Genomic DNA, 11,011 nt, shown 5'->3' on the forward strand with positions numbered 1-11,011 from the left:
ATTGCCTCATGAAATTTCTAAGAAATTTCCCATAAGTTTCAGTGAAACAAACTCTTTTAAATAAAAAATTCTGTTTTTATTAAAGAGAATAGTGAATGAAAACTGGGAAAATTTAAGTACCGAGTAATCAAAATTTAGAAATCAAGTAATTAAACTGAAAAATGTACAGATTTGAAATAGATACTATATTTAATGTTTATTACATATGGTATAATTGTTAGCCAACAATGAGTTGAGCCAAAAAAATAGCCAGCCAAACTAGTTAAGCCAAAACTCATCCTTCTAAACATCACTAGTTTTAAAAGAGTGTCTTACTTTGCTACATTATAGCAAACTTCTTAGGAAACCCAGGATTCCTATATGTAGAAGACAAATTTATAAGAAACACTGTCAGTTTTATGAGTAATTTGCTAAGTCGTTTAAGGGAAAGATGGTTGTGTTAGTATTTTCTGGGTCTATTCTAACAAATTATCAGAAACTTGGTGGCTTGAAAGATAGAAAACCCACAATGGTCTCATTGGTACCACGGTGCCAGCAGGGCTTTTTTTTTTCTACTTGAATAGATTTAGTAGTCGCCTTGCCCAGCTCAACCGTCCATGCCTGCTTGCTTGTCTTGGTTTATAATCCAATCCTTCATCTTCAGAGGCTGCACTATGGCATCGGGTTTGGCTGCCTTTCTGTGTCTAACCGTCTTCCTCTTGTGAGTTCTTGTTATTGTATTTAAGGCTCATTGGGATAATACAGGAGGATGCCTCATCTCAAGAACTCTAGCTTGATCGGTTAAGTCTTGAGAAATCTTCTGGTTTTAGAAAGCAACTTTCAGAGGTCCCAGAACTGGAATCTGTGGGGAGTGTTGGTATCATTTAACTCGGCAGAGTGACACACACATGTCTTATGCTAAAGGTAGATGGTTTGAGGTGCTATCTCCAAACTGGATATAAGGTAAGGCGATTTTACTAGTAATTTATGCCACCAATTTTTCTAAAATATGAGTACAGGAGAGATATAGATAAATGAAGCAAAGGTCAGCTAACCCTGGCTAATCTCCATTTCAATAATCAAGAAAATAGGCCCCTCAATATTTCCAACAGCCTCGTACTTACTGACATCAGTGAGTATGTTGCTATTTCTTTCTCTCTTTTGTTTTTTCTGATCAGGAATTTCAGTAAAATTGCTATTCAGTCGATCTCTCAAAATCTATTAGATTTTCTTTGATAATGGTGGAGAGGGCGGTAGAATAAGGAGGCCCCATACTGCTTCCTTTTTGACTGGAATATCATGTGATGGTTTGATGTGCGTCTCCACCCACTCCTGCTTTAAAACACGTTCATGAAATCTGGAGTAAACCATGTTACAATTCTATGTTCCAATTTCAGGCTTGCTGGATGGACCCAATTTTCCAAATGACTGAAGGTAAGCAGATTTGGTGGAACGCCGAAGACTCTGTTGCTTCCTGTAAAAACTACATATTAATGGCTAAAGAATGATGTGATGTGTTGCCTTACAAATTCAGTGGGCAGCTGAATCAGTAGCTAAGTCCCACGAATAATCATGGGTGTTGAGAAGTTCAATTGTTCTGTTTTGTTCTCAAAAGATCTCTAGAAGAAAAATTAAGGGGTTATTTCTATATGATGAAAAAATATTATTGGGGCCCTCACCTTCCAACACTGCTTCAATAATACATAAAAAAGACTGGCCTTGGAGCACAAAACCTTTAACTTCCCCACCCCCACCCCCAGACTCTGTTTAGGATAGACTCCTCCGTATTCTATGTTGTCAAAAGAACAAGAGAAAAATCACGAGGGTGACCGGTCGCCTCTCTTTCACATGTCCTTGTTTCTGCTTAAAGTGCTCACTCTGGAGTGCAAATGCAGCCTCCTGTGTCGCGTTCTTATCACCATCTGTACTCTTCAAACGAGACCGTTATTGATGAGGCGATGCACCCGGGACCCACAGCAGTTCCCAGCATCTTCGTTCTAAATTCCATCCTAGCCATCTCAGAACCATAAGAGACCTCCTGTAAGACGAGAACCTCCGAGAAACTCTCTCTCTCTCTCTCTCTCTCTCTCTCTCTCTCTCTCTCTCTCTCTCTCTCTCTGTCTCTGTCTCTGTCTCTCTCTCTGAAAGTTGTTTATTTTTCTGTTAGCAAAGGCAAGGGAGTCCTTTGTGAAGGATTTGCTTGGAATTTAAGTGTACAGTATTGCTGACAGAGCGCTGAAAACTCATTGCACCGTGTACTTTACTTCTTCCTCCAAGGGTGGCAGTCTGGGAACTTGCCAGCTTTCTTTCTTTCTTTTTCCAGTTATTCTGACCCTGAGTAGAGATCTCAATGCTCCAGCCCACCTCCTTCTGTCCTATTCCTACCACCCAGGCACTTGCTCCCAGGACTTCTAAACCATGGGTTTGTTTGGAAGGCTCCTTTCCAAAACAAAGATTAAAACGCCTGCTCTCTTTAATAGTTTCACTGAACACTGTTGCTTGTTAATGTTCAGACACCGACCGCACTGGGAAGAGTCATTGCTCGTGTCAACTCATCAAGTAGTCTAAACAAGCCTGTTGGAGGCTGGCCAGCTCCGGACAGTCATTGACCACAGATGCGATCTGGAAGCCCATTACAGCTTGTGGAAGCGAGAGGTAACGCTGCTTCCTGTCTAGCCCGCTTCCCAGAGGTTAGCCCCAGAACCACCAGACGCTGAGGCCAGTGGGGTTATGTTCAGCTGCAGACAAGATCTGCCTCCTCTGTTAGAATCAAAATTGAGATGGATGGGAAAGCTTTGGAGAAGCCAGAAATACCATCACTATCTGGTGCTCAGCAACTGTGCGTTTACAATTTAGTTCTGCGGTTAAAAGGCGCTGATAGCTTTCCTCCTACTAGAATTCTTGATGAGCCACTGGATTTGAGAGAGAGTTGCCTTCTTTAGATTATCACAGGTTTTTTTTTTCAGGAAGATCTTGGGGTTTTGTTGAAGTACATTTATTCCAGCCAGTCAAGGAGGCTTCCGTACAAAAAAAAAGTCATTCCAAAGTGAGATGGAGGTGAAAAAACTCATTAAGTATGCCCTTCTAGCAATAGCAGAAACAAGCTGGAGAAAAAAGAAACTTAGAAAGATTGCAACTAGGAAATTTTTGCAGATTTTTTTTTTTGCTGTCTGACTCTGGAGTTTTCCTTAGGAGAAAAAAAAGTCACTGTACATTACATTCGAGCTCTAATTCTTATCTCACTAATTAGTTGAGAACTTTCATTGTGTGCCAGGAGCTGTGCTAAAATGTCAGAAACTCAAAAATGAAACCACCAGTGATACTTGCCTCCAAGGAAGATAGACTGGAAATAATTGCTATTCTATGATGGTGAGGTGTAGAAAGTGCCAAAAAAAAAAAGTCCCTGGGAGAGGTTAGGGAGTTGTATTTGATGCGAACTTGAAGGGCTGTGGGAATCTGTTGAATGAAAAGGTTCGGGAGAATAAAAGAGAAAGGATGTTGCAGCAACCAAAGTTGTCGAGGTGTTAGAGCATGGGTGTGGCTAGGCAGGGAAGCCCACACCTTCTCCTTCCCATCACTGAATGAATAGAGCTTTGCAGAGAGAATAGATAGACCCACAAGGTACCATCATCAATACTGTGCGATCCCTGTTTAGATTTTATTCTTTGCCTAAAGGCTGACGAATGAAAAGTTCGCAAGAGAGAATTAACATGATCAGACTCACAAACAGAAAAAAAAAGCCCAAAAACCCTAAATCCTTATTTTATCAAGTGAGATCTGAGTCCCACCATCCATCCTCCATTGTAACTGATCAGGGCAGAGAAGCCCCCCCTCTTTCTCTATCATGATGTACTACTGCTGATGTTAGCAGAGTTTCAAATATTCTGAGCCCCTGGTCACTTCATGTCTGTCCACAGCTCACCTGTTCTCAGTCCTCTTGCTGCTGTACCTCCAGTGTGAAACAGGGGCTGCCCTATTTTCATTTAGATCAGTGATCATACAGCTTTTCAAAATGCACACAGACATGCGAGGACTAGAGCTATGATAAAGGAAACAAGGAGATGCTGACACAAGGCGGAAAAGTTTGATGGAAGACACACTTGAGTCACAACCAGATTCAAGTGAGAGACCTGCCTCAATACGGAAGGTGAAGAGTTGCCAACGAGGATGCCTGGCAACAGCCTCTGCCCTCCACAGACGTGCACACACAGGCAAATGTACCTGTATGCATATGCATCCACACACACACACACTCCACACATATATACACACAGGTATATATGTACCTGTATGCACATCCACCCACACACATGCAAACATGCAGCAGACAGACAGAGCATATCCACACACCCCCAACCATCATCCTCTTTCTCACACACACACACACACACACACACACACACACACTCACACACACTATACTATCTGACAGTTTTATATCTCTGTTCTCTTTTTCCACCCCTCAAGACAAAAATAAAAAAAAAAGAATTTGCTTTGGGATTCCCAAGAATTGAGTCGAAGGAGCTTGTGCCAAGACTTATTGCATCAATGAATTCATTTTCAATTTAGATTACTTCTTTCCTAAGACAAATAATAAACCATAATGATGCATGTTCTTACTGGGAATCTCCCAGCAAGCCTAGGGAAGACAGTGAGTGCATCACATGCAGTAACTAGTAACTACTGGTCCGTTTGCACGTTGCTGTAATTTAAGGGGCCAGTGCATCTGAAACACAGCAGGCTGTGCCCATGTAAAGCAGGCTGGTATGGACATTACACTGAACACACACCCAAGAACAGTGCTGACGTCAAAGCAGAGGAGGGCTGTCATTTCTGGACAGACAGTTCTGGCTTGCCTCACTCCTAAAGAGTAGCACCGGGTGGTTTTGGTTTTTGTGAAAACTGGAAAGTGAAGATAAAGAACCAGGATCATTGCAGTTTCAGAGGCTCCTTAGCCCAGAACTGCAAATGGCCAGCTCATGCCTGAAAACAGCAGCGGGCATCGAAAGTCCTAAAATAGAGAGTATTTGTTTCCCTCCTCCATATATTTGCTAACTTTGAAAGTGTTTGAGAAACTGTGTTAAATAGTCGTTACCTCGGAGTGTGCTATTCTAGTGCCCCCCCCATTAATTTCAGTTGTGGATATCAAAGTAAAGCAGTAGGAAAATCTAGACACACACTGGCTGCTCTTGTAGGGGACCTAGGTTTGGTTCTCAGCACCCACATGGTGGCCCACAACCATCTAAAACTCCAGTTCCAGGGGACCTAACACCCTCTTCTGGCCACCAGGGCACTGTACACACACAGTGCACAGATGCACATGCAGGTAAAAAAAATCATCCCCATAACATAAAAAATAATAACTTTTAAAAATAATGTAGCTCTTCCCAATCATTTTTTAAAATCAGAACCCTACTATCGCTCACAGGTAGTCATAATATTGCTCTTTAGAATGCTGTTTCGAGGGCTGGAGCATAGTTCCATGGCAGAGTACTTGCCTAACACAACTGGGACTTTGGGCTTGATCCCCAACACTCAGAAGCAAACAAGCAAAAAGGTTTTTGTGGCACAAGGCTGCTCTACTGTTGTCTCTGGGGCTTTGTCTCAAGTGCCAGCCTCCGACTTTTGCGGCCAGTATTAATCACTTTATCTATCCAGATCTCAGAGGGCGCTTTCCAGACAGCAGTCAGGGTCTCAATTTCTTCCTCAGAGTATCTTTTAACTGCCTGCTGACTAAATTGTTGAAGGGTTGAAATAAGCCAGTCACACTTCCCGAATGTCAGTCTAACTCAATAACTCAGGGTTGCGTGAGCAGAGGCAGCAAGCGGTTCTTGAGACAATTATCTCAAGACTCCAGCAATGACTGTGAGATGCCACTGACTGCAAGAGTTCAGAGTTTTTAATTGGGACATCAATAAATTCAGGAGAGATGAAAGATATCGGCGAGCTGCAGATATAAATTCGAGCTCGTTTCAACTGTCTGCAGGGACAGCGGGCAGGCTAGCAGGAAGCTGGGGCTGCAGACTCAGAGTTGCCTGCTGACCAGTATCTCCTCTCACTCTGAGGATTTCACAGTGTCCCCCAAAGGCCCAGGCTATGCCTGGTGACTTGCTTTGGTGTCTTTAGGAGATGCTAAGCATTTAAGGGTCTTCCCCAGTTTCTCACATAATGAGAGCTAAGTTTAAACCACACAACAGACAATGTTAGGAGTTTTCTAACCACCTCAGGAGGGAATCTGAGGTGCTTTCTTGAGAATAGATATGTGGAAACGGCCCAGTACTCCAAATCAGCAGTTCTCAACCTATGGGTCAAGACAGTTGGGGGGGGCGGTCGTCACATATCAGATATCCTACATATCATAAATTTACAGTAAGATTCCTAACAGTGGCAAAATTACAGTTATGAAGTAGCAATTGAAATACTGTTACGGTTGGGGGTCGCCATAACCTGACGAACTGTATTAAAAGGTCGAAGCATTTAGGAAGGTTGACGACCACTGGTCTAAATGAAAATCAGGTCAGTTTCCATATTGGTTTCATGGAGGAATGCAGTGGGGTATCACTTAGTGATCAATCATACCAGAGTGTAGAAGGAAGTCCAAAAGCTAGCAAATGCTAGTATGTTTTATAGGAAAGGAAGGAGGGAGAGAGGGAGGGAAGGAGAAAGGGAGGGAGGGAGAGAGGGAGGGAGGGAGGGAGGGAGGAAGGAAAAAAAGAGAGTGGAAAGGAAACTCCCAAGATTGTGCAAAATCGTGTAGTACAAAAGTAGAACACAAAACATAAAGTCCTGTTACCTTCCCCTTTGGGAAGCACAGACGCTGAAGACCAGCGGACAGGACCAGCACATCTTCCTCAGTTACTGTGTTCATGTTACTTGTGTAAGGCTGTGTGGTCCAGGACCTTCCGATTGGAAGCCCAGAACTTTGTCCCTTTGTGTTTCTCTCTCCAGGGAAAGTAGACCACGCTTCCAGCCAGTCACCTGCTTATGAAGCCGGTCTACCCAGCACATAGTTTTTGTGTAAAGCCGTCAGCACAAATTCCTGCTTCAGGACGGGACGAAGTAAGTCCAACACGCATATACAACATGTTCAGATCATCCCTGCCTCTGGAGATCCCAGAAGCCTGCACTGTGTGGCATGAGCCACAGGAAGCGAATCGCTGCGCCTGCCTGCTCTAAGAACTCCACCAGCTCCAGCTGCTGGAGGCTATGTGTTCTGTCTGTGTGTGACTCACAAGAGTTGGGAAGAGACACAGGTTTTTGCCTCATGTGGCTCTTTACCCTCTGCTTAAACAGAAACACAGCAGGGACCTTACCACGTGATCGGCACCTGAAACCGTAACTCATCTTGGGTTCATTTGAAATCTGCCCTGACTTTAGTTCAGAGCTCCAGGCAAGTTCACGCAGAGGTCCACCAGCCTCAGCAGACCTTCCGGCGAACTTGACCTGAATTTGAGAATTGGATTTAGAAGTTCGGCGCTTTCATTCAGGAGCGTCGCCTCACCCTCAGCTATCTGAGCCACAATCTGAAATCCCATCAGGCGCACTTCAGACCATATGGAATAAAGATAGAGGCTTCTGTGGCTCCGGCGGGCCACACATTCATTCCAATGTCTTCTTATCCTCAACAGACCCAGCTAGACCAAAGAGGAAACTGTTTTCACTTTTCTTAAAAAAAAAAAAAAAAGACATTGGATATTCGTCTCAGTTGCTAGAAAATGAACTGGTCAAAAAACCAGTCCATTTCTTGACACTCCATTACATATGCTGAGGGACTGTGCACCGAGCCTTTGCTTTCTCATCAGAGATGTTCGCTGTTTCTGAACGTAGCAATCCCTCCTGACTACATAATGCATTCACAATCAAACTATTATTTATGACAGTAAGTTCATATTGCTGCAAAATTTCAAAACTGCCTTTGATAACATAATTTTAATTCTGAAAGTCATAATGCAAAATTGAAGCCTTTTGAAATATTACAGCTATCTAGAACAGTGGAGAGAAGTCTTGGAAGGCAAATAAAGCATTGTATATCTTGAAGGCCAGGGTTCGTATCATTGATTTTTCTCTGTGCTGGTTGGGACCCATTAAGAGAGCTGATTGCCTTTAAGCGCTTTAATCTCTATAAAGTGACACTACTTTTAAGAGGGACCAAGTTCGGTTGCTGTTCTCAGTATAGATATTGGTATATTCTAAGATGGAATGGAGGAAACCCACATAAAATACAGAAACCTTGTTTAGTTTTGACAGTGAGGAGAGACTCCGTTTTCTTTGGGGAGGAACACAAACCGAGGCTTTGCTTGGTTAAAGGCTCTGAGAGACATCTGGCTGCAAAATACTTCGATTTTTCAGGGGAGTCTATACTTTACAGTTGGTTTCCAACTTATTTCTAAATCCTTGGGAAACAGATTAGCTTTGCAGCGTAGCCTTATTTATTCAAGCATATTAGAAATCAAAGTGGGGCTTGAGCTGGGAAAATGTCTGAATTGAAGACTGTTTGTACAGAAATGCATCTGGATTCCTTTTAAGGACGGACAGTCATTGAAACGTGGCTAATAAAATTTCGAAGCCAGAGCCTTTGAAGGAAACTGTTTCCTGAACCAAAGGGGCAGCTGAGAATAAATTATAATCATCAAGACCGTTGCTTCTAATAAGTGGGATCCTGAAACTTGTCTCTTCCTTTAAGATTTAAGAGTTCTTTCCCAAGTTTAGCTTTCACTATTATTTTTTTTTCTAGGCACGCCTTTTGTCCCTAGATAGTATGTCATCTCAGCCCAGGACTCCATGAGAAACCAGCTAATTCAACTCCCATCATTCTTTTCTCTCTCATTGTGTCCTCCCTGGCAGATAAAGGAACTTCCCCAAGCTCTGCCTCCTCTCTTCCCCAGTGGGCTCATCTCCTCACACCCATAAGAGAAATCCTCTTTTGTTCTCCTGGGAGTCCAAATGGGCTTTTATTTCATTGGTACCAAGCATTAACAAGGCAACTGATCTCAACCAGTATTGCCACAATTCTTCAACTCCTTTGTCCCTCCTCATCAGTCTCCTGTTCCTCCTGTTCCTGTCAGTCTGTTCATCCATCGGGATGCTGAGAAACTGACTGTCTCTGACATCATCACCATCCCTCTGCTCCCTTACCCTATAGCTCTTTGGCCAGCCCCTGTGAGCGGGCTCAGTAATGGGCCTCCGCTCTATTCAATGTGTTTCCCCGGCTTCTCCTTTGAGTAAATCTTGTGCTTGGGCAAATCAAATGATTTGTGGCTTTCCAAACACATTGTGGGGCTTTAGAACCCCATAACACATTCTCATGCCATTCCACCAGACTGGAATGCTATCCCCCTTCCCCTCTCAAATTCCTACCAACTTTTCAGGGTCCAAAACAAATATGATAGACTCTGTGTGTGTGTGTGTGTGTGTGTGTGTGTGTGTGAGAGAGAGAGAGAGAGAGAGAGAGAGAGAGAGGCTACTACTTTTGAGCATACATTCAGAAACACTAACTATATTTATAAAGTCACAATCATGTATGTTGTGAATGTATAAGACATATATCCAGGAATTAATATGCCTCGTATTCACACAACACTTTTACTTTTTCACCCTTATCATCTCATTTAATGTCTACACCAAACTTAGGAGATGGCCTGGTGTCAACAGGTGAAGACTGTAAGTCTCAGAGGTTGTTGGATTGGTCACTGTCACCCAGCTGAAAAGCAACAGATACAGAATTCACACCCGGGACTTGTAATAACAATTCCAGGGCACTTTGGGCCATATTACAATGACCTCCATTCTAATGGGACAGTGATGTCACTGAAGTGATTCCTGTAGCAGATGGGGGGAGAGGCCGGGCCAGCAAGGTCACAGGAGGTCTCTGAGCTGAGGAGAAGTGTGATCAAAGCACTGCTGAGGGAAGATTGATCTGGGGGCACTGCAGCCTGGACACAGGCGGGAAGGACCTGCTGGGAGCCATCTTGGTCCCCTGGACTCCTGTGGCTCTTTGTTAATGGTCCTGGTGTAGACTTGCTCTGGTGTCCCAAGCAGGTTATTTATTTATTTCCACCCTTCCTACTATGCGGTCCCTGCTGCAGAATTGGAAAGATTGAAGGTGGCTTTAGATCCTCTTACATTTCATAACTGTACTCATACAACTATATCTTATCACATCCAACTTGATTGCAAGCCTGGAGCAATTTTCAGGCTGTGTTTGACATGCTGGGAATGATGTTTAAAATTCAGTGAATGAATGAAGGAGGGGAAGAGAGTCTGCTGAGGACAGATGGGGTCAAGGACATGGTTAAATATATCACAGTGCTGGGCGCTTTGAAGTCATGTGCAGACCTTGATAGGATGAAGCAGACCTATATGAATTTAAAGGTGAGAAGTCTGTGATCTATATACTGTTGACACATACAGTACATGTATATCATATGCAGAATAAAGTGATCCTCTGTGCATCTGTGTGTGTGTGTGTGTGTGTGTGTGTGTGTGTGTGTGGTGTGGTGTGGTGTGGTACCCAATTTTCCAAGCCCCACTGTTCATTTAGAAATATTTACACTGGTAGTCTCTGGAAAAAGAATTAAGGCAGGGAAGACTCAAATGTTAGGCTATCAGTTGTGTCCACAGTTATTTTATACAGACTATAAAGTCCATTTTACATGAACTTTTGTGGCTTTTGTGTGTCTGGAGAATTTGGGAACCTAAACTATATATGACTGAGAGTCAACACAGCAATTTCTCAATGAGGCTTGGAAAGTACCATGTACTTTACTCTCACACACTAAAGGTTTTCATTCGGTTTAATTCTGGAAAGCAAGACTGTCTAGCAAGTTCTACCTTTTAGCCCAGCTTCCTTCCCCATGCTGCTAGCACCCCTACCTCACACAACACACTGTCTCCCACACCCCTACCCCACAGGACACAGTGTCTCCCACACCCCTACCCCACAGGACACAGTGTCTCCCACACCCCTACCCCACAGGACACACTGTCTCCCACATCCCTACCCCACAGGACACACTGCCTCCCACACCCCTAC

The 11,011-nt window shown here is 43.5% G+C and overlaps 1 long non-coding RNA gene across 1 annotated transcript; it reads left to right on the forward strand.

Annotated features, from left to right (window-relative positions):
- Positions 1-204: 204 nt before the first annotated feature.
- On the forward strand, positions 205-8,016 carry LOC110342988. Its single transcript, XR_002385179.2, has 3 exons — positions 205-1,413; positions 2,493-2,634; positions 6,928-8,016. It is a non-coding gene; the product is annotated as an uncharacterized LOC110342988 (long non-coding RNA).
- Positions 8,017-11,011: the final 2,995 nt, after the last annotated feature.

Source organism: Mesocricetus auratus, unplaced genomic scaffold, assembly GCF_017639785.1.
Source record: "Mesocricetus auratus isolate SY011 unplaced genomic scaffold, BCM_Maur_2.0 Super-Scaffold_100011, whole genome shotgun sequence".
Classification (NCBI taxonomy): Eukaryota; Metazoa; Chordata; class Mammalia; order Rodentia; family Cricetidae; genus Mesocricetus; species Mesocricetus auratus.